At 39.1% G+C, this 23,564-nt stretch overlaps 1 protein-coding gene across 1 annotated transcript in view; it reads right to left on the reverse strand.

Annotated features, from left to right (window-relative positions):
- ngfb (nerve growth factor b (beta polypeptide)) overlaps positions 1-19,789 on the reverse strand; it is a 55,237-nt gene extending 35,448 nt beyond the window's left edge. Inside the window, exon 1 of the mRNA XM_041783428.1 lies at positions 19,653-19,789. The gene's annotated coding sequence lies outside the window, so the exon portion shown is untranslated. The remainder of the gene's footprint in view (positions 1-19,652) is intronic.
- Positions 19,790-23,564: the final 3,775 nt, after the last annotated feature.

A 23,564-nucleotide genomic window follows, 5' to 3' on the forward strand; every position in this document is an offset into this window, starting at 1 on the left:
AAATACCACAATAACATGATGTAACTGGATAAATCTGTTGTAATTCAACATACTTTTTAACCACAGTCACATGTGTTAATAGCTTGCACATGGTTATCATGGCATGATGCAATGAAAAGTGAACATTAAACATTACAATGTTCAAGGCCTTACATGCAGCACATTTATGATTACATTTAAGCGTTGCTTCAAACTGCCTCAACTTGTCAAAGAGTCACATAGAGAGGAAATGTCTTGTTTTGTCTTTTGGCAACTAGTCAAAGGAAACTCGTTAAAGGGGATAATTGCACAGAATTTCCCATTTTTCTCTCACTGCTATCCTGCTAAATCTAGTTGAGGTAATTTTCTGTTTGACCGTTATCAGACAGCTAAGTGGGACCCTGTTTTCTAACAAAATAGGACCTTTGCTTTTGAAATGGGGTATCTGCTGGCAGTTGGTCGTGATTCGAGGCAGATGTGTGAAAGTTTACTTGGCGCACGGCAGGTCCAAACTCAGTGAAACCAAAGATCAGGGATCACCACTCTGTCTGAGCTTGAAGATTAGACTTTAAAAGCTTTTAGTGATGCAGATATATCACAATGAAGAAAGAATTTGATTGCAACATCTGGATGGCAATTGCAGCCTTTGTTTCCTGCAACAGGGTCCACAATCTGTAGAAATTATATCTGAGTTTTTATGTTTACAAGCCAAACATTTCCCAATAGAGGACTTAAAATACTTCCTGTTGACGGCTAGGATTATAGATGCTTCTCCAGACGCACGCTACAAAATCTCCTGAACTGCAAGACCGCGAAGATAAGTGAAAACAGCAAGAGAAAGAATGTGTCATAAAGAGCTCAACATCTTTCTTTACGTTTCTCGAGCTCGAAGACACAAAACACAATCACTGACTGTGACAGAAACAACCACGCGAGGATGGTAAACGCAGATTTAACAAGGACAGTTTCATTACTCACTGATGCCTGTGTTTGGTCTCAATGCACTGAAGAAACACAGCTGACCCCAGTCTCCATACAACACTGTAACCAAACACAACACAGAAACAGGCCCCACTTGGGTCCGCCAAATTACTTAAATACACTCTTACAACACTGACTTGAGGGGTTCAGCGTGTGTGATGTTCTCTGTTTTCATCATCTGGTGGCACATGCTCAAAGCGGAACACAGCGGAAGTTTAGTTTGTGATCAAACCTTGGCAGAGCTCCGTCTCCTGAGATGAACTCTATATAATCATTCAGGTCTACATGTGAATCGGATTTGGCACACTTAAAGCTGCGCTCCAAAGCAGCCTCTGTGAACTGTAGCTGTGTCAAACTCTCCTGATGATAATGGTGTGTGTTTTAAAAGATTACAGCCAGTTCAATAATTGGAGGACGTTCAGCAGCAGATTCCAGATCAGATATGGTTTTCAACACTTGGACAGAGTAGCTGCTTTGATTTCTCTTAAGAAAATTATTTGGCCAGACGTTTTTTTATATCCTCTGGTGTTCAGACTAGACCTGTGATGACACTTTCACTGTCAGGTAAAAAGTCATGCAGGTCCTTAAGAAATAACTGCCAGACACGCCTTTGACATTTCAGGAATTCTGTTGGAAAACATTTCAGCCCGTTCAGTCAAATGTTGTGCTTTGCACTTGTCATTTAGGGTCCCCATGAGTCCTGGAAAACCTTGAAAGCAGTTGACAATTTTCCGGTCATAAAAAACACATGGAAAATGACGTATAAAATAAAATGCACCTGACAGTCTTGTGCTCTCCTGGAAAATTATTTAAACATCTGCCTGATTTCATATCAGAGTTTCGTAAAACACTTAAAATGATCATCTAAAAGGGCCAGAATATGTCAAGAATCATATCAAATAGTGATGGTAGTTCATGGACAATATAGTTTTAAGGATAAGCTACATACTGTAAAATCTCCATGTGTCATCACACAGTGGCATACGGGGTCTAGGTGACATAAAAACTGTAGTAGGTATATGCTGGATTTTGCCAACATCCATTTCGCCAAACTTTACATTTTTCAATATGAAGGAAAAAGCGGGTCCACTTTTTTATTTTAGTGTTGTTTGTCTTAAAAACAAGACAAACAACTTGGGGCCGACCAATTATTGAGACCAATATTTGTTTTTTTGGCAGATTATCGGTACTGGGATTTTATTTTAACAGTAATCAATAAATTAATTCATCATAAAAAGCGCTACTTTTGCTCCACTGCAAGGTGTGCCTTTCTCTATTTCCACTCTCCACAGTCTCACCAAATGTCCTGCATACAACACAGTCGGCTTGGCTAGATGTTTCATGAGTGCAAGCCAACCAACACTTAGCCTGGGGGTCACTGACACAGAGGGCATGTGGAACCACTTCCTGTTTTCCTGCTTCTATTGTATGTTGCTCTGTGCTGTTTTTCTCATGCTGATAGAGCTTGGGTTAAAATGTTTTATATTTCTGAATTCTTTTGATAATGAAATTTCACTTTTGCCACATTAAGTACATTGTACATCATAATAAATCTGTGTTGTTCCAAATATCAGTTATCAGTCTTATGGACTATTAATAATCAGTATCAGCTTGGAGAAAACAATATTAGCCAGCCTCTACAAACAACAGTGGATTTTACAGTTACTTAGCTGTGAAACTGACTAAAAATGTTGTAAGGCGTCTGTATCCCTATTCAGCTAAACGCCCTTTAAAATAGCCTTTAACCAGCTAGTCTAAAGAGGATAGAATAGTTGGAAAACAGTCATATTCATCACAGGGTCGTTGTGTCAATTAGTATGATGTGAGCCTAATATACTCTGTGGAGCATGGCTAACATTAGCAGCTAGCTCCGCCAGCCTTTATTCCTCTTTGCAGATTACGTTGTGTTTTGATATGTGGCCTCTTTTCATTTTGGTTGAGAAGTCTAATGTAAGTTCAACCCTCAACAGCCTACATACCACTTTATTTCAGTTTTCTACTTAAAAAAAGATAAATTTCCACTATCCTCTAATGGGAGGTGTGTGTAAACTGGAAATTTAAAATTGCACTGAACCAAAGGTAGCAGACCTTTTCCTTGTAACATATCAGAAATTACAAACATAAAGATTTCCTTTTTCCCAGAGGAACAGCTGATATTCTGAATCTTGCTGTCACGTGCTGCATGTCACAGTTTCACCTTTTTGTTCCTGCTATTTCACAGAATTAACTATGTAAATTATCATCGATTATCAATTATCTGACATTTATAAATAGATTCAGAATCTTCCACCTCCACATCACGATGCATCTAGAATCGATTTTTTTCTCCAACTCTACTAGACACTAACTACGAGCTTCTCACATTTACGTGGTACAGTGCCGGGCAGTGGCCATTAACTGAAGCTACATTGGCTTAGAGTGGCAGGAGGTTCGTTACAGTGTAAAAGAGCATTAGACTGGAATTTCAAGCCCGTATTTAAAAAAATAATGATAGGTAATTAGTTTCACCCAGTTTTAAATCTTTCACCAGCTAATTTGACCTGTGGATTTCACTGTTTAACCACGTGCATCCTTAATTCAGACCTTAAACTTAAGTTTCAGCGCTTTTTAAAGTTTTAGGAGTGGTTATGAAAAAACAGCTGTGGTAGGTCTGTTGTTTCTGTTTAAAATCAGACAAACGTAATAAACTCTTAGTAAACTTAGGACACTGGGAATGCAAGCAGGGCACAAATGGGATGGACATGACACCTGAGGTTTGCAAGAAGTGCTACATAAAAATAAAATACTGCAGAAATACGACAAACATGAGGGCAAGACTAATACTAAATCAGCTAAACAGCAGCAAAATGGTATAGATTGCGATACATAGTACTGCAATACTCACTATATTGCAAAATGTTTAAAATCGCAATAATATCGAATCGTGACCCAAGTATCATGATAATATCATATCCTGGGGCCACTAGTGATTCCCACCCCATCTTTTAACACAGTCCGCTGAGGTCTAAAGTAAACATCTGCTGGGCTCTGACTGAACTATAACACAGGTCAAGCACCAGAGGAGGTTATAAACCAGCTCTAGAGAGATTTTCTCAGAACATTCAGTTTTGGTCTGGCTCATTAAATGGTCAAGGCTTTGTCTCACCCAGCCCTCTCTCCTATGGGTGTGAAGCTGTGTTGTTCCATGTCTGTGGGTGAAGATATAGGTGAGGGCAGGTGTTTTTATAATGACTCATTGTGATGTCACAGTAGGCGCTGACTCTGAACACATTGTTAGACTTTTCAGACTCTGGCAAACCATGAACAAAGGAATGGGTTGGCTTATTAAACATTTTAGAGTAGATGCTACAGATTCCCAAATATAAGTGCAAACATACAAAAAAAGTTTTTTTTTCATGATAGATCCCCTTTAATGATCAGCATTTTAAAACCTGTATCTGAACAGTTCATCAGCTAACACCCAGAGGAATATAAGAGGCCCAGAGGCCAATTATATGTAAAACAGTGCATTTATTGGCATATGGGCATGATGCAGTCCCATCATACCAGTTGAAATGTCTCTGAAATGTAAAGTTCTGGAAAATTATTTTTCAAGAGAGGACCCTGTCTTTAATGCTGTACATGTCTGTCGTGAAGGGCGCCAGTCCAATCAGCTTCAGATTACATTTTTTGTTTTTTCTTTCAGTCTGAAAATATGACCCACACCATATTAAATTGTGGTCAGTTGTGTTTGCAGTGACTTCTTTTTACCCAGCGTCCATAATGCAGTTTTTTTAAACAAATGAAAACCAGGACACAGAGGGGCAAAAGAGGCCTTTAGTGGGTTTTTGTGAAAATAACATTTGTGAAAGAACTTCATCTTAATTTCAGAAGCTTGATTCCTCTGGTTGTTTGTCCATTTGTCTTTTAATTCCTCCCTTTACAGCCTTTTTCACACATGCACTACAGAAAATTCCAAGAACATTTTACAACAGGGAAGGTTTACAGCTGCTCCTGAAATGTTCCTGGCTTGGTCACATGAACCTCAAAGTGAGACTTTCCCAGCAGGACTGAGGGGGTGTCTCTTAGAGAAATGCCTCACTAGAGCCCTTCCTACACAGCATTATTGACCCAAATACTTTAAATTTAAGTAGTGCTCTATGCACTATTTAATAGGGTTGTTCCAATTCTGATACCAGTATCAGAAATCCATCCGATACTGTTTAAAATGCAGGTATTAGTATCTGCGAGTACACAAGTTTTTGCACCAATCCAATACTGTCTGGTTTAGTTTTAGATTTTGCCTCGTTGTTGTAACAGATTGTGTTATGTGTTCCATGAGTTATGAATGGTTTGTTTCTTATTAAAAAAAAAGACAGTAGGAAGTCTTACAAAAATAATGGTTCACATGTCAACCAAAGAAGTTACATTTTCAATGCATACTTTAAAAACAGGATTTTCTATTATTATTAGAGGAAAATAAAAATTAGACTCCAGTGTTCTACCCACACATATTGGGCTGAAATAATTTATATATGCACAAATAGGGACTGAGAACATACTTTAATAGAGAAATACAAGAGTGAAGGTGATGCTAACATGGGGCGCCTAAAAAGGTGGGGGTTCGATGCCTTGCTTAAGGGCACCTTGGCAGCCCTCAGTAAGTATTATGGCACCTCTCCAGCTACCAGACAAATTTCCATAACAAGACTTGAACCAGTGGTACACCAGTTCCAGACCCAAGTCCCCATGGACTAGGCAGCTGCCAAGCCTTTAATAGAGCTTATGGCTTCAGATAATTTTATGAGGTTTTATAAAACAACAGATGAAACTTCCAGAACATAATGCTGGTGACCATCGAGATTATGCAAGAATTGTCTTACAACATCATAAATCAAAGTCCGAGGCTTAGTCTGAAGATTGGTCCACAAACCAACATTTGTCATTTGGCCAGTGTCTCCAATTTCTGTATGTGACATCTCATGACAATCTGGTGGAAGTAACCAAATATCTGCTGTAATTGTTGGACTGAATAAGTGATAGTGGTCAGTGCATCCATCCTTTACTTGTGATATAATATGTCAACAATATCTGGGAATTTGATCAAATATTGTTAATGTTTATTTTCCTGTAAGCAAAGCGTTATATAATTGGCATATGATCAGTGTATGATCACCACGTTCTTGTCTGCATTTTCAAGACTGCTCATCGGGCCATAACACGATCTGCAGAGAAACAAAGCTAGTGAAAAACACATGCATAGATTTAAAATGCAACTTGATTGGTTGGACAAGACATACAGCCTTGAGGTGGCAATTTAAGTTTGGATATGCTTTTGACTTTAGCAAGTGTTTCCCCCTTTTTATCCAAAACCTAATCCCCTGTGAGTGCCTGTAACAATAAAACAGTCTAAAGTCAGTCTAAACTTTCTCTATGTTTTGTCACCTTGTGGAAAATCAGACTGTTTCCTCTTTTGGCTGATGTTTTGATCCATGCTTTGACACTTTGTGGCAAACTCTATCCAAATTGATTATTTTACAGGCTTGGTTCACGAAGCATATGATTATATCATCATTTTACGACCAAGCAAACAGCGCCTCACAGACCCTCCAACATCTTCTGCAGCTCTTTTTCCACTGCAGCTATTGTTTATGTCGCTGAAATTTTGCTCATTATGGTTACACCTTCTCCAAATAAATTCACCCCTGCTGTTATATGACGGGCCATAGAAGTGTTGTTGTGTACGTAAAAATGCATACGTGGTGACTTCTGTTCCAAGAAAAAAATCTGGCTGTTTGTATCCTGTCACTTTTAGCGGTTGTCTGGGCGGTTGTAGCCTTATTTGTGTTTACAGCCTCTAATCTCAAGAAGTTTCCTTTCAACAATTAGTTTGTCCTCTAAAATTCTGCTGACTCAGGCTAATTAGTAGCTTGAAGAAGTTGGGTTGGATTACAAATTAGGATGTTGGACAAGGCAGTTGTTTAGGCTTAAAAAGCATATTTAGATGAGAAGTTGTCCATATAATACAGTACTGTGAAAAAGTTTTCCCCTTCTTGATTACTCAGATATTTTGCACATTTGTCCCACTTAAATGTTTCAAACATCAAACAAATTTTCCTGTTAGACAAAGATGATTTGAGTAAATACAACATGTAGTTTATAAATGATTATTTCATTTATTAACGGAAATAAACTTCAAAACCTACCTGACCATATGCCCCCAAATCATATATTAACTTAGAAAAAACACCTTTTTTTGGGAAGCTGAGTTTAAGTTCACTAGCACACCAAGGGCTGATACTACCAGACCTACTAAATTAAGAAATCCCTTAAATAGAATCTAGGCAAAAAAATCTCAAAAAGCAACACATCATGCCAGGATCTAAAGAAATTCAAGAACAGATGAGAAATAAAGTCATTGACATCTGTCAGTCTGGAGAAGGTTTCATTGCAATTTCTAAGACTGTAGTGAACCATAGTGAGAGTCATCATCCACAAATGGAGAAAACTTGGAACAGTGGTGAACCCATGCAGAAGTGGCCTGCCAACTAAAATTACTCTAAGAGCGCATCAACGACTCATCCAGGAGGTCACAAAAGAACCCAGAACAACACCTAAAGACCTGCAGGTCTCCACTGACTCAGTTAAGGTCAGTGTTCATGATTTAACAATAAGAAAGATACTGGGCAAAAATGTCCTCCACAGGAGAGTTCCAAGGCCAAAAACCACTGCTGACCAAAATGAGCACAAAGGCTCGTCTCACATTTGCCAAAGAACATTTTGATGATCCCCAAGAATTTTAAGAAAATATTGTGTGGAGTGACAAGACAACGGTTGAATTTTTTTGGAAGGTGTGCATCCAGTTACATCTGGCATAAAACTAACAGACCTAACTAACGGAGAGATAATGTCCAGCCATCAGTTTGTGACCTCAAGCTAACTTAGGTCATGCAGCAGGACAATGATCCAAAACGCACAAGCAAGTCCCCCTTTGAATGTCGGAAAACAACAAAATTAAGTTTTTTGAGTGGCCTAGTCAAAGTCAGGACTAAAATCTAATTGAGATGCTGTAGCATGACCTTGGAGAGGCCATAATAACCCTCCTGTGTGGCTGAATCAAAACAACTCTGCAAAGAAGAGTGGGCCAAAGTTCTGCCAGATCAAGTAGTAGCATCTAAATGTGCACAGTAAGTCAAACCAAATGTCATTAACCTTGCTCGTCAGCTCCAATACTACTAGTTGACTAAAGCCAATTTTATTAATTCAGACATGATGCTAGTCAAATATTGTGACTGACTCTGGCCGCATGATAGCTATAAAAGCTGTTCATGCTTAAAACCCTCCTGTGTGACTAAATTAAAACAATTCTGCAAAGATGAGTGTTCTAAAATTCTTCCACAGTGATGTGAAAGACTCATTTCCACTTATGGCAAATGCTTGCTTGCAGTTGTTGCTGCCAAGGATGGCACAAGCAGTTATTAAGTTCCAAGTTTTCTCTATTTGTGGATAATGGCTTTCACTGTGGTTCACAGAAGCCTCAAAGCCTTAAAAATGGCTTTGTAACCCTTCCAAGGGATTTCTTGATTTAACATGTCTAGCAGTAATCAAGCCTGAGTGTGGCTAGTAAAACTGGACTCAGTTTTCTGAAAAACAACAGTGTTAATCACATTTTATTCATGATTTAACAAGGAGTGTGGCAATTACTTTTTCTCTTAGTAGGCAGGCTTGGATGGCTTTTTTCCCTTAATAAAACCATAACTTAAAACATGTGTTTTGTATTAACTCGGGAGATCTTTTTCTAATATCAAAATAAATTTTATGAAGTGTTTTAGTGTGACAATTAGAAAAATAAAAGAAATCAGGAAGGGAGCAAATACTTTTTTCACAGCACTGTATGTGAACTAAAGCCATTCATTTGCAAATGTCCCTTCTCATGATGCCGTAGATGAAGAGTTACTTGTATCTGAAGCAGAGAAGTTACTCATGGATGGACGGGTCAACAGGTCAAGTTGTAGTTGGCGTGCAGAGAGAGTGAGTCACAGTTCACTTACTTTGTGTGTGGCCTTATTGTAACTCTCACTCTGGAGATGGTGAGGTACTCCCGCTAGCACTTCACTGAAGAGAGGAAGTACAGCTCAATCACAGGCACAGGCTTGTTGGATCTCTGCTGCTTCCACTTTTTATTCAACATTGTGATCTGCTCTCTTCAGCTGTAACTCCTGAATGTGTACTAAAGACCTATATCAATGTCCACTCTAATATCACTCACAGCACCAGATCTGAATCGTTACATACTTGTTCCCTAATGCTGTTTTTCTTTCCATGATGTGTAAGTGGGTACCATGTTCTTTGAACTGTGCCTGAGGCTGTGAGAGATGATGGGACATGTCTGTGTGGAAGGATAGATGCTGATGCAATTATATATGAAGGCTGTCTAATCTGGTCTGATGCCAGTGAGGGGAGGATTAACACAAGCTTCTCTAAATGCAGGCAATTACAGTCCTGTGTTTTGGGGCTGTGGGACAAGAGGGGAAATATCTAGCCATCATGAGATAGTCTTTACAGTTGTCAAATCATTCCTCATGCTCCTACTTGTGCCTCTGGTTTCTTCAGCGGCTACATGGTCGTCAAGAAAGCGCCTGATTTCTCCTTTGTGTAGTATGCTTTTGTAATACCAGATCCTCTCAGGATTTACTGTCATTGAACCATTTTTCTCTTTAAAGGAATTGTGGCAAAAATAACTGAACATCCCCGAGGTGGCAGCCCAAACATTTTCTCATTTTCTCCTTTTTCCCCTCATAATTTCTTGTAAGCTGAGACCCCTTCTCAGTAAGTGCACAATGTTGATGCTCGCTTTTTCTGTTCCACACTTCTGGGAATCAGGCAAAAATGGAATTTAATCCAAAGGTCAGGAGGAAAAACAAACCAAACCAGTTTAAACACCAAAAGCTCAAGTTTGATGTTTCACAGGGTGGAAATATTTTTTTCATGTTGTGAGCCAGATGAGACAGCACTAATCTGATTTCCTACTGGATTTGGCCTGAGTTCAAAACAAATTTACCACAAAATTGCTTACCCCCACATTGCGCATACAGTGTTAGTGGAAATTAACTTTGGTTGTCTGTTCACTCATTGAATGGACCAACTATCAGGTCTTACACCAAACCATTCATTCTCTGAGTTTAGAGACTTCTTTTAAAACACTTAAATGTAAATCCATTTAGAAAGGGCTGAGCATCTCCAGTCTGTAAGGGGGGCAAGAAAAGTGTTTTAGGTCATGCAGATGCAAGTGCAAGATAGTGACACACAGTATTATCGGCATGATATGAGTATCAGCAAAAAATTTCTGCAGACATTTACAACTGATATATCAACTGTAAATATCAGACTATATTGAGTGTAATCAGCAGCTGGATGTTTGAATGTGTGTTGATTTTTAGGCTGGACCAACAGACCTATGTCAAATGAAGTCCTGTTCTTTGTTGGCCCTCATTCCATCAGTTTAAAGGTTTTTTCAGGACTAAAGTTTAGGTCTGTACTACATTTATATATATATTGGTATCTACATCAGTATCAGCTAGAATAAATTTGCAAATATCAGCATAGTAACAAAAATCCAATACCGTGCATCCCTACTCAAAGACGGAGCAGATAAAGTATAATATATAGCCAGTAGGAGTGCAAAGGTTCATGTGTTTGTACTGTATTTGTTCAGTACAGGCCTCTTGGTACGGTACAGATGTGTACTGAATGCATATATGTGGAGTGAAGCTCATATACAGACAGAAAACCAGAGAACAACTCACTGCCCTGGCAACCACACAACCACAGCAAATGAGAGCAACAGCCTGAGTATTCCCAGATAAAAGGGTCCTGTTTAGGAACACTTTGTTTCCCAGCAGTGCTAAAAATGTTCGTTGACAGTTATCCTCAGATTTCACACGGCTCTAACCTCTTTATCCACCAAGATGGGCTGTAAAAAGTTCTCCTAAACTTTGTAGTACACCGTATTCCACATTGTTATGCAAATTGGATTTTAGTGTCATAAACATTCAGTTTTTTGTTTTTCATTTAAACTCGTGGATGGTATTGTGTCTCAGGGCTCTCTGGATCACTGAAATCAATCCCAGACACCTGTGATAATTAGTTTGCCAGGTGAGCCCAATTAAAGGAAAACTACTTACGTAGGACGTTCCACTTTATTAAGCAGGCCACAGGTTTCAGCAATATGGGAAAGAAAAAGGATCTCCCTGCTGCCGAAAAGCATCAAATAGTGTAATGCCATGGACAAGGTATGAAAACATTAGATATTTCGTGAAAACTTAAGTGTGATCATCGTACTGTGAAGAAATTTGTGGCTGATACAGACAAGTTCGTGCAGATAAAGGCATAATGAGGAAGGTTTCTGTCGGACAAATTCATCAGATTAAGAGAGCAGATGCTAAAATACCATTACAAAGCAGCAAACAAGTATTTGAAGCTGCGGGTGCCTCTGAAGTCCTACCAACCTCAAGGTGTAGGATCCTCCAGAGGCTTGCAGTCCGGCATAAACCTACTATTCAGCCACCCCTAATCAAGGCTTACAAGCAGAAATGGTTGCAGTGGGTCCAGAAATACATGAAGACTCATTTTAAAAACAGTCTGTTTGACTGATGAGTGCCGTGCAACCCTGGATGGTCCAGATGGAGGAGTAGTGGATGGTTGGTGGATGGCCACCATGTCCCAACAAGGCTGCAACGTCAGCAAGGAGGTGGTGGAGTCATGTTTTGGCCAGAATCATGGGAAGAGAGCTGTTAGGTCCCTTTAGGGTCCCTGAAGGTGTGAAAATGACCTCAGCAAAGTATGTAGAGTTTCTGACTGACCACTTTCTTCTATGGTACAAAAAGAAGAGCAGTGCTTACCGTAGCAAAATTATCTTCATGCATGACAATGCTCCATCTCATGCTGAGTCATTGGCTGCTATGGGCATAAAAGGAGAGAAACTCATGGTGTGGCCCCCATCCTCCCCTGATCTCAACCCTGTTGAGAACCTTTGGAGCATCCTCAAACTAAAGATCTATGAGGGTGGGAGGCAGTTCACATTATAACGGCAGCTCTGGGAGGATATTCTGGCATCCTGCAAAGAAATTCAAACAGAAACTCTCCAAAAACTCACAAGTTCAATGGATGCAATGGTGAAGGTGATATCAAAGAAGGGCTCCTATGTTAACATGGAACTCGGCCTGTTAAGATGTTTTTGATTCAGATAGCTTTTGATTTCAGTAATTATGACCTCCTAGTGCTGCAAATTCAACATATTACTATTTTCAGTTCTTTTCAACCTATAAAATGTTTTGAAACTCTGTTGTGCATAATAATGTGGAGCAGTGCATGTTGAATTTTTTATTTTTGAAAAAAAAATCGATATCCTTGGGAGGTTTGTTTAACCAAAATTTGAATTCTGCTCAAACAATTGATGACTTGAAAATTATACTGTTGTTGCATTGACTATTTAGGAAAATCAGAGAAAAATGTCATTTGCATAATAATTTGGAACGTGGTGTAGGTCCCATTGGTTATAAAATGAATCCAGTGCTGAAGTCTGGGTTGAAATTGGCAGGATAGACGTTAGTTAGCATACTTAACAAGCTAACTTACGGTTGTATGATGATATGTTCAAGTTGGCTGGGAAATTTTAGTGTTTAAAGAATGGGTATATAAATATGTCAATATATTAATTAAAATAACCTAGTAATTCAAAAATGTATTTTTTTGTATTTTTATTAGTTGAAGACCTTTTGGATGGAGGTTGCAGCATCATTGATGATTTAAATGTAATTTATTCAGCCTATTTATTTTAATACAGTAAAAACAAAAAATCTGTTATTTTTTCGCTTTAATTACTGTACTGAAAACGTACCGAACCGCAAACCGAGATGCTGAATTTTTTCGGTACTAGTTACACCCCTAGTAGCCAGGCCTTGACATTATTGCCAGCTACCCCACCAAACGTGGGTGGATATTTGCTGTGGCTGGTACCAGAGTGACTCCAAGTAGCCACATTAGCAGGTTAAACTTATCCGTATCACAAACTCTGCTTTATTCTAACTGTGCTTGGCTGTAAGTGGCAGTGTTTAATGAAATGGGAACTGCAGTAAGGTCAATCTGGGGGAAATTTTCCCTCCCTGGTTGATGAAGGATTAGGGCTTGTGAAAAAGCTGGAGTAGGTAGCTAGTAGGAATGGGTGGTCATACAGGACTACCATATCCCGGGGTATTTAAGAATAGTCATGACATTGCCTTAATTACCACAATGAAGATGTTGCTTTGTGATGAGCGCATTTTTACAATAAATGCCTTAAGAATCTGTTTCCTCCAGCAGCACCACTGCCTTGTATGAAAATGCTTTAAAAATTATAAATACATTTCCCACAGCAACATGAGTTTAAATACATTTTAATTCTTCTTTCTGTGTGTAGATCTGTGATGAGAAATGATGAAGTTTGGGCTATCTATAACCAAAAGAGCTGTAGCAGCAATGTCAAGCACAATTAAACTGCAACAGTTAAAAAAAACAAACAAAAAAAAAACCATTTAAACCTGTTTTGATCCCTTTTACCTGAAATGCAGATGAAATTTACTGGTACATTTAGGTTATTTAAGGCTCTAAAGTAGTCTATAACTCATTAATAAACTTTGTGTAAAGTAAAATTGTGGCAGGGCGATGCTTGCCAAAGCTGATCTTGACCAGTTTAGAAGCACATGGAACATAATTTCACATTCTTAGATATTGTATAATAGTTGTGGATTATCATTTCTCATGATTCCCCTAAACAATGGGGGTGAAAGGAGTGCATAGGAAGTGTTACGCAGAGAGAGAAATTTTAAGTTTAGACTAGTCTTTTTGTCTAAACTGGTTTTAAAAATCGTCCTCAAGGAACATCCATAGTTCTAACTCAAGAACCAGATCCCATTTTTGTCAGTCGTTTTGCTTTTATATCTTGTATACTACGACAGACCTCCTTCCAGCAAAGCTAAACCGAGCTAAGCAATAAGATGTCAGTTGTCGTGGTAGCCACCTAGAATGCATCAGTGAGTGCATCAGTGTTGAATTTCCCCTGTGGGATTAATAAAGTATATCTCAGTGTTGTTTTATTACACCATGTGTCTATACATTGGCCATCTCTCTTCTTATTCGTTGCTTGTTGGGAGATAAGTATCAATGAGGGATATCAGCAGACGGAAGCCTGCGCACCCTGGTTCTGCTCAGATAGACCGTAGAGCATCTGTAATCTGTCTAATCTACATCTGTTCATCCACCTGTGGAACAGATTTCAGCAGCAAGGAATGCTGGGCTGAGGTTTTTTTCTGATGTACATTTCTGTCTCGCATACCAGAAGAAACACAAAATGATCAGACAGACAGTAGAAAACTTTTCAAACTGAAAGTTTTGTAACAGAGTCTCATACCGAATAGACAATAATCTGTTCATGTATATGAAAATGTTAGGGCAGAGAGAAATGTCAAATACTGGTTTGGCAAGAACTATCAGTCATATATTATTTCCACTGGACACTTTCCTACACTTAGATGTCTTTAAGCCTTCTGTCAGATGCCGGCATTAAAACATCGGACACAAACAAAATGATTTATGTAAATCTGTACAGTATCATTCAGTACACATTTTCAAACGGCTTCAGTCATGTGGGTCTTTGTATGAATTAATGATTGGTGTTTCTTCTGGATGGAGTAAAATAGGCTTTAAACAAAGATGACAGATAGACGAATCAATGTAATTATCAATCAAAGGGTACTTATGTTTGGACAGAATTTATATTTCCATATGCAACCAGATTTTTTTGTTAAATATTCTCTTTTGATGATGTTGTACCTTTTCTGTTGAGATCACAAAATTAACTACTACTTGGTGGATTACTATGTGTAAATTGGTTTGATTTTTTTGTTTACACTTTCATTGTCAACAAAACCAAAAGTCCTTGGAAGGCGCTGCCTAATATTTGTTTTCAGGGCCAATACCGATACCAGTTGTTTGTAGTTCTTGACAGAAAAACAGCCAAATTAACAATTTAGCATTACTTTAACACAAGCAACTACACAAAGCAACTCAGAGTGGCTCTCTGCCCTTGTTTTAATGAAGAAATGTTGTCCAGTTCTCACAGAACTGCTGCCAAAGCTAAGTCTGAGCTAGTAACTCCACTAGCAGCCATTGTATGTACCCATTCACACAACAACTAACCCCTTTCCTCCCCGTAATTCTCACAAACTCACACCGAAGCAGGTCGGAAGAAGAGCATAAAACATCTTTCCCATCATGAAAAGCTTTTACTGTTGTTTTCATTCTTAATTTCATACAGAAACATGGTCCAGTTCTGGTAAAACCAATGCTCTACTACAGCTACATCCGAGTCAATCACCACACTGGAGGCAATCACTGCAAATGACTTCGAGTCCAAATATATCCCGCCCATAGCTACCGCCTCGTTCTCCTCAGATGACACTGATTGGTTGGAACAGTTTTCAGTTTGGCACCAACGTTGTGGACTGAAGCTTTTTAAGTTGGACTTGCCTGATAACAGAAATGGAGTCTGGCAAATCCAGATGTGGGTATCAGAGAGATGGTGTAAAACCTTGAAAAAAGGCATAATACCCTCTCTTTAAAGGTTTTAAAATGACAGTTGAAGGAAAATAAATCATTTTCATGTGTTCAAATGTAATTACATGATAGGGAAATGTAAGTCTGGGTGAGAAATTTCGGTTGAGTTAATGTCCTAGCACTAGGGATGCATGATATTACCGGCAGTATATCGGTATTAGCCGATGACTACAAGGACTTTTTTTAAGATAAAGAATGACAAAACTTTGTGCCAGGGAAAACTCGTCAACAGCCTCTACTTAAGTCATTCAACAAAGCTAAAAAGTACAGCAGAGACCACCCAAAGGTAAGGAGCTGAATAGGAGCCCCGCTATGTTATACCTAGTGGGCGCTTATAGCCTTACCTGAACGGCAAAGCTTCATTTTCAGTCACGTAGAGGAGCTCCTCGTTAAAGCTAAACATATTATTAAATATACCCCAGATATATGGACGTCAAGTGTCCATCCTGCATGTTGATCCTCACTGCCTCAGTGGATAGATGAGGATTTCACTCTTTAAAAGTCTGTCCTACCCTCACAGGAGTTCTCACTCAGCAGCCATAGTTGCAGTCGCTTTTGATAACATGTTTTGGATATGGAAAATAGAGATAAAGAACGTACATGTTGTGCTAAATGACAGTGTGCGAAATATGGCAAAAGCAATGACGGACTTCTGTGTGCCAGGTCTGCAGATGTGGCACACACTCTGCAGATATCCTGTCTCCAGCATTGGAGATGTAGGTGTCACTGTGTTGTTACAGAGCTGTTTACAGTGAAATGCCCGTTAAACTTGGTTTCTTAGTTAGTTTGGGCTGTTTAAAGCAGAATCAGGAGAGCTACCTCAGTTGAAGTTTTATTTCTGTCTTTCACCTTGAGTCTCAAAAATTTAAAAGCGTATTTAAGCTCTGAACTATCAGAATCTGTCTCTTTGTTGGAGAATCAATCTACTGTAATTTCCGGACTATAACCTGCTACTTTTTTCCCATGCTTTGAACCCTGCGACCTATACAACGATGCGGCTAATCTATGGATTTTTACATAGATTAGTTACAGCTAACGGCCACTAGGGGACCTTCTAAATCTATGGATTTTACAGGTTACGGTCCCCCACCTTTAAACTCTATGGGCTCTATGGCCGGTCCACATCCCCCACCTTTAAGAGGTGGGCTCCAGCAGGAAATGCTGGAGGCCGGAAAAGAGTGAGACAGGCAGTTCGCGTGAGCAACGAAAGCAAAAGTGGAACTAAATGCAGTACAAGAGGCAGAACAAGAGCAAGACAGACGTTACGAGAGCGAGACAGTTTGCGCAGAGGAAGTTTTCATGCACAAACCCTCATTATGGAAAACAAATGAAGAAATGCATATGATGCAGCTTTTACGTTAAAGGCAGTCGATCTGGCTGTCAAAGAAGGAAGTAGAGCTGCTGCACGTACCCTTGGCATCAGTGAATCAATGGTGAGACGTTGGAGACGCCAGCGTGAAGAACTGGCTCAATGCAAAAAGACGAAAAAAGCTTTCAGAGGTAATAAAAGCAGATGGCCCGAACTTGAAGACTTTCTTGAAGATTGGCTGAACACACAGAGAGCAGACGGCCGAGGTGTTTCCACCGTGCCACCGTTCCACCTGCGGCTTATAGTCCAGTTCGGCTTGTATATGTACACATTTGTTTTTTTCCCTAAATTTAGCTGGTGCGGCTTATATCCTATGCCACGAATGTGTGAAGCAGTCTTTCTGATGCAGTTATTCATAATGGGCTATTTAAAAAAATAAAATGATTTTTTTTTAAATAAGTGAAATAAGGAGAGTGGTCTGCAGGGTTTTGCCAGCGTTAATCCTCTCCAAATCACCTGTCTCATAAAATGCATATAAATTTAGGGTACTTTCAGTATGTTCTGATAAAATCCATCATTAAAATAACAGAAATTTTATCACTTTAAGCACTGAAAAGGTACCTCTGTTGTTGAGGCAGCTAACTGCTTCAGGGACAGAGCGTCTACATGAGTTCTGCTCTTACCACTGAGGCCCCTTCAGCCATGATCTCTTCATGAAACTGTCAAAGAAAATGAAAACTTTCCAAGAAAAGGAAACGGCACACTGTGACACCTGACAACTATGTCACCCTTAGGTGATAAACTCAACTTCGAGGAAGTCCTGATAACTGATAATAACGCTCTGTGACACTGTTCGACAGAGCTTACGGCTCAGTTTTTCAACTTTCAAAGTTTCAGCAAGACATGTCAGCTAAGGACGAGCAACGGGAAAACACCTCCCAGCATGCACCTCCACTTTAATATGCACCTTATTCTGGACATTTCAGACACACTTAAATACAGAACTATAAACTCAGCATATCAGTCAGATAAAGAGGAGCATGCATGTCGACACATGTGGAGTATGATCTGTCATCTGTAAATCAAATGTGTAAGCATACAGCTGATAATAAAAGAAAAAAGATCTTATTTTCAAAATTCACATACTCGGCATACTTGACATTGCGTTCTGGATATCATATTTCTCATCTGGCCTCTCACTGAATTTCTGCTTCTGAGGCTTCTCTTTTTATTATTAGATTGTCTTTTGTTTACTGAGTTTAGAAATAAAAAGCCTAATTGATGAATCACTGTTTTGTAATGCAAAACTTTCCAGCATAGATTTCAGAAAGTTTAGTTTCATAAAGCGGTGTGTTTAAGCTTTCTTGAATTAATGATTCTTTTATTTAAATGCAAACAATATGAAACAATCATGCAGGGCTCCCTTTTTTGCTGCCAGTAGTGCAAGTTTTACCGCAACTGCCAAACTGTGTGCTCAAGCTGCCTTTGAAGGCAGCATGGAGCATCAACCGCACAGAGAAGGGGCCACTGCTTCAGAGATGACTCAAAACACTGGATGACAATGTCTGCAGAGAGAAAAACGTCCTGGAACTCAAACTTCTATGTAATGGAGGAACATTTGATAGTCATTAAAAGACTGGACCAAGCACAGATGCAGTCAGAGATGCACTGGAGGAAGAAAGTTATATCTGACTTCAGTATGCCCCCTTTTCTTTAAAAGGTACCTTTATTCAAGCATCCAAACCAACATCCTACTTTAAGCCCACCCCCCTCTGATTTCATCACTGTCTTTGTCATTGTAAACTGACTACTGCCTCTTTTGTGTGAGAGCAGAGAAGCCTCCCTTTTGATAGTACTGTATTTTTCATGCAAGGTGATAACAGCCATATGGTTTAGTTTAGAATGAGAGCCATGTTCCAATATTTCCCATGCAGCTTAAATGCAGACCCTCTGTCTGCAGACGTTACGCCTAAATACTTAAAAATGTTAGAGTGGCTTGTGCTTGGGTGTTATATGTCTTTTTTAATGATAATGTTCTATTCAGAAGGGAGCAATTATTCCATTAAGATAAAACAAATCGGTCAAACAAAAAATAGCCATGAACCCCTGTTCCAAAATAACAAATAAAAAGTGAAGTCTCTTATCAAAAGAGCACACAGTCTCCCCGAGTTTAATCACCTGCTATTATGTCAAGAATGCAATAATTTGTTTTAACTCTGTGGCACACATAATTTGGGAGAACTACCCCGCAGCTAGCTCCTCGGTTGCCAACTCAACATGCCATACAATACAAGAAACTTTGCAGGAATGCTTTGAGAATTTAAGCTAGCCCAGGGAGAAGAGTGCAGGTCTGATGGGTGCTATTGTAACCTGATGAGCCCTGAGGCCAAGCTTCAACAGTTTCAGAGGGGATGGAGGAGATGATCAGCTCACTGTTGTGGCTGATCTTCAACCCTTAAACCCTCAACTGTCTGCTGCAAAACCACAAACGTTGTTATGAAATCAGCAGGCAGCTTTGATGAAATGTGAAGACAAAAGTGTCAAAATGCTGCATTTAAAAGACTTCAGCTTTGCTCTTAACTACTTTTCTCTTTTTAGATCTTTTACTATGATTCTAAAACATGTTCCCTTTGACTTGAAATTAGTATAATGCAATGCCAGCAATGTCTCTCTACATCTTTCAAGTTGCATTTGATACATGAAGTCAGAGTAAGTTTCATGCAGTAATTGTAAAGTTAAAACAGTCCTCTACCTCTGCACAGGCTCTTCTCTCTCCTCTGACGTCAAACTCCCAGGGATTACTGATAAATATTCCACTTTGTGTCTAATTCCACAAGATGCCAGGAAGGAGGAAAACAAATTCCTTGTAGATTATCCCAAACAGTCCTTTCTGAGTCTTGCACTTGTTTGAAAACTGTTCACAAAGTAAGGGAGAAGCGTCCCAGAGGCTGCAGACTAGTTCTGACAGTGTGACTGCTGCGGTCCTAGTGCCTGTCTCACTACGAGTCTACTGCTAAAGCTGGTTATTCACTTGGTTGCATATCTGAGTACAGCTCATGTTCAGGAAAGCTGCCATGCTATTTTTACTCTTCTCATAGTAAGTTCTAGTTTCTATTGACCCAGTAGTTGGTTCACCTGGAGTTAATCCACTGCTGTGAACTCATTTCTACTATTTTGGGCATTTATGTCTTTATTTCCACAGCACAGTAAATCGAGTTGGAAGCCAAGGAGAGAGTTGGGAATGACAAATGGGAAAGAAGCCTCAGGCCATATTTGAACCTGGTTTGGAAAGGGCAAAAACAGGCAGAAAGAAAGTGGTGAAAAGGGTTTAAAATTTGACTAAAATGGGTTTTGAGTGGCAAAAATGTGCCAAAACTGGCAAAATTGGTCTGGAAAACGTGATGAAAACAGGTAAAAATCTGGCAAAAATGGTTTAAAGTGGCAACAGTATAATTTTTTAAATATTCTTTGTTTCTTTAAGGCATCTGGAGACCCCCTCACAGTGTCTCACATCCCCCAATGGGGTCCCAACCCAAGGTTGAGAACCACTGGATTAGACCACTTTAAGCTAAGCTTGGCTCTAGGTACAACAAGTTATTTCTGTCAGTTGGTCCATAACTCTAGTCCTCAATAACAACTTAAACAAATAAGCATAAAATCCAGCCATATCCATAATTTACATCCTGATCATTTGCCTCAGTAACTTTTCATGTAGCATCCTCCTCATTAAATATTTCTGTGAAAATATTTATTAACTCTTTCTTAACACTGCCATGATGTTTGAATTTATGGTTTTATGTAGATGGTTTCCACAACTATTTGATGATCTGGTTTAAGCATCATCTTTAGGAAACTCTCCAGTGTCATACCTTTAAATAATTTAGTTTATACCCTAATATGTTAATTTCAACATATAAAAGTAGTGCCAAAGTCTGTCTAACAGCATAATGACTTTCAACAGGGAGAATTCACAGAGTGCCTCGGTGCCCTGTTTTTAGGACAATGTAACTCTGGCAACTTTTGCAAAGCACTTTAAGGCAATGAATCACAATCCAGCCTTCAGCTAAGAAGAATCCAGCTAGACTGTTTTACTGCTGTTTGATACAACGACTGAGGTTAAGACAGAAAAACACATGACTGTGTCAGTCATCCTTTTTTGCATGTTACATATGATGGACCACAATTTTTGGCATTTAGCTGGGCATCCTATCGCCCAAGCCCACCCACATGATTCCTTTTTACATCATATTTTGTTATCGTTTTGATTTACAGCCCCTGGAGGTGGAATTTACATTCTGTGCATTTAAAGAGTTGGCATGTTAGGTTTGTATACGGGGTTTAAACTGTAACAAATGAATATTTGCACATTTTTTCTGAACATCTTAAAATACTTAGGTTAACAGCTGAAAACAGAACTCACAGAACTGCACCTGCATGGTTGTTGACTCTTCATATTGTTGCTGTTCTTCAATCCTTTTGATACAGTTTAGACTGTTTTTCTTCCCATTCTTAGTGGGTATGGCGATGCTAGTTCTGCACATTGGGTGTAGCTCTACAGTAGTTTATAATAAAGGTTAATATTGATTTTTGCTGCAAAATGGTTTTAGCCGATACCAGTATCAATACAATATTTGAATTTAAACATAGCACAAAAGATGATGACATTTGTGTTTGGTAGATTATTTCTTGTTGTGTCAATGAAACTTGGCAATAAATCTCATACTGTTAGAAAGTCTGTTTATTTTCCTTTAAAACAGTGGTAAGGAACATGCATTTGTGGGATGAGCGGCAGAGCTGAGTATGTGGGTTGTGCCCATGAAAAATTTCCCCAAACTTTCCTGCCAATGTCAAACAGCTTGTTCTGCTGTTGTTGTTGACTCTTATTTGAGCTTCTGGTGCCCTCAGGTGCTGACAGTCAGATGCCTGATTGTCATCATTGGAGGTAATCTCCACGCAGAGAGATATTGAGATGAGATTCTGCAACCAGTGGCAATCCTGTACCTCCACAGTCTGGGACGAACTCTATCCTCCAAGATGACAAGGCTTGCCCCCACAGGTTGGGGTCTATTAGAGTCTTCCTTCAGAATTTGGGAGTGGAGAGGGTGGAATGGCCTGCCAGCAGTCCTGACCTCAACCCCACTGAACACTTGTGGGAGCTTGGGTGTGCTTTTTATGCCAAAGTGACCAACACAACCATGTTGGCTGACTTGCTACAAATGCTGGTTTAAGAATGAGCTGCAATCCCACAGCAGTGTGTGACCAGCATAAGGAGGAGGTGCCAGGCTGTTGTGGCTGTGTTTGGATCTTACACACTACTGAGACTCCTGTTTGTTAAATGAAGACACTGTTAAATTGCCAATATGTCTTATGTATTCAGACTTCAATCCAATCCACTCCAAACAAGAGTCAATGGCAGAATAAGTTAGGTATGGGCAGAGAAGATTTGGCTAATTTTTCATGGGTGCAATCCACATACTCAGCTCTGCTGCTCATCCCACAAACGCATGTTCCTAACAAATGTGGCACCATTTAAAAGAGAAATAAACAGACTTTCCAACAGTGTAAGATTTATTGCAGAGAAATATTTTACCAAACACAAATTTCCTCACTTTTTTGCTATGTTTTGTTTACACCTAAAACTTCAGTCCCGAAACATGATACATGATATAAAGTTAGAGAATGAATAAATTACCAGATTTTAAAGGGTAAGGAATGATGATGAGGTGAAGCAGGTCCGTTGGGCCAGCCTAAAACTCTAATAACTTGTCTGTACAGTCGATGTTAACAGCTGATAAAGGCAGATTATTAATAATATTGGCTGAGATTTGCTGATACAGACATCACACCAATAAATACTGAGCATTCTTAACAATTTCTTTTCATTATATCTAACCAAAATAACAACTGTATTCTTTAATAATCTCACCATGATAAGCATAGTCTTTTGCATAGAAGATGGGCATTTTTTTGTGGAAATATGTATGCAAATGTCTTTAAAGATTGAATACATTTATTACTCCTGCCAAATCAGTCTTTATTTGAAAACACTTGAAATGACTAATTGAATTAACCACATACGACATTTTCTGTGCTGAGTCTGGAAGCCCACATGTGGCGTCTATCATTATTATTTATGACTGCAGACACATATTCTGGCTATAATGTAAGACACTGAAAAGGCGCTAAAGCAAATTGTTTTTTGTCTCTTGACAATTTCCCTTGAGTGTTTTTATTTCAAATGATTAGCCTGTTTTGAACCAAACTTTTCTTGTTAAAAGCAGCTGCAGATGTTACACAGAGACAGATGTTTATGAGATCATCTTTTAGCAATTAATTTTGATGAGAGCCCTTCCAGTTATCTTTCATTTCTGAAGCATTCACTGGGCTGATATTGACGTCTGTGTCAGAGGACTTCTACAGCTTTTATTCTGTCGTCCTACAGCATACATGCTTATTTCGTCACTTGAGTCAGTCCAGGTGTTTGTGTTCCCCCAAATTGGTGAAATTGTTCAACTTTTTTCAAACTTATGTGATTGTCGACACCAGGTTGTACATAGTATAGAGTTACAGAGTATTTGGAGAGTGCATGGTGCTAATGTTTCAGGAAAAGATTTGAGCTTGGAGGTGAGACGGCATAAACTAATCCAGGTGTGGAAAAAAGTAC

The sequence above is a fragment of the Cheilinus undulatus genome, linkage group 3 (genome assembly GCF_018320785.1).
Source record: "Cheilinus undulatus linkage group 3, ASM1832078v1, whole genome shotgun sequence".
Classification (NCBI taxonomy): domain Eukaryota; kingdom Metazoa; phylum Chordata; class Actinopteri; order Labriformes; family Labridae; genus Cheilinus; species Cheilinus undulatus.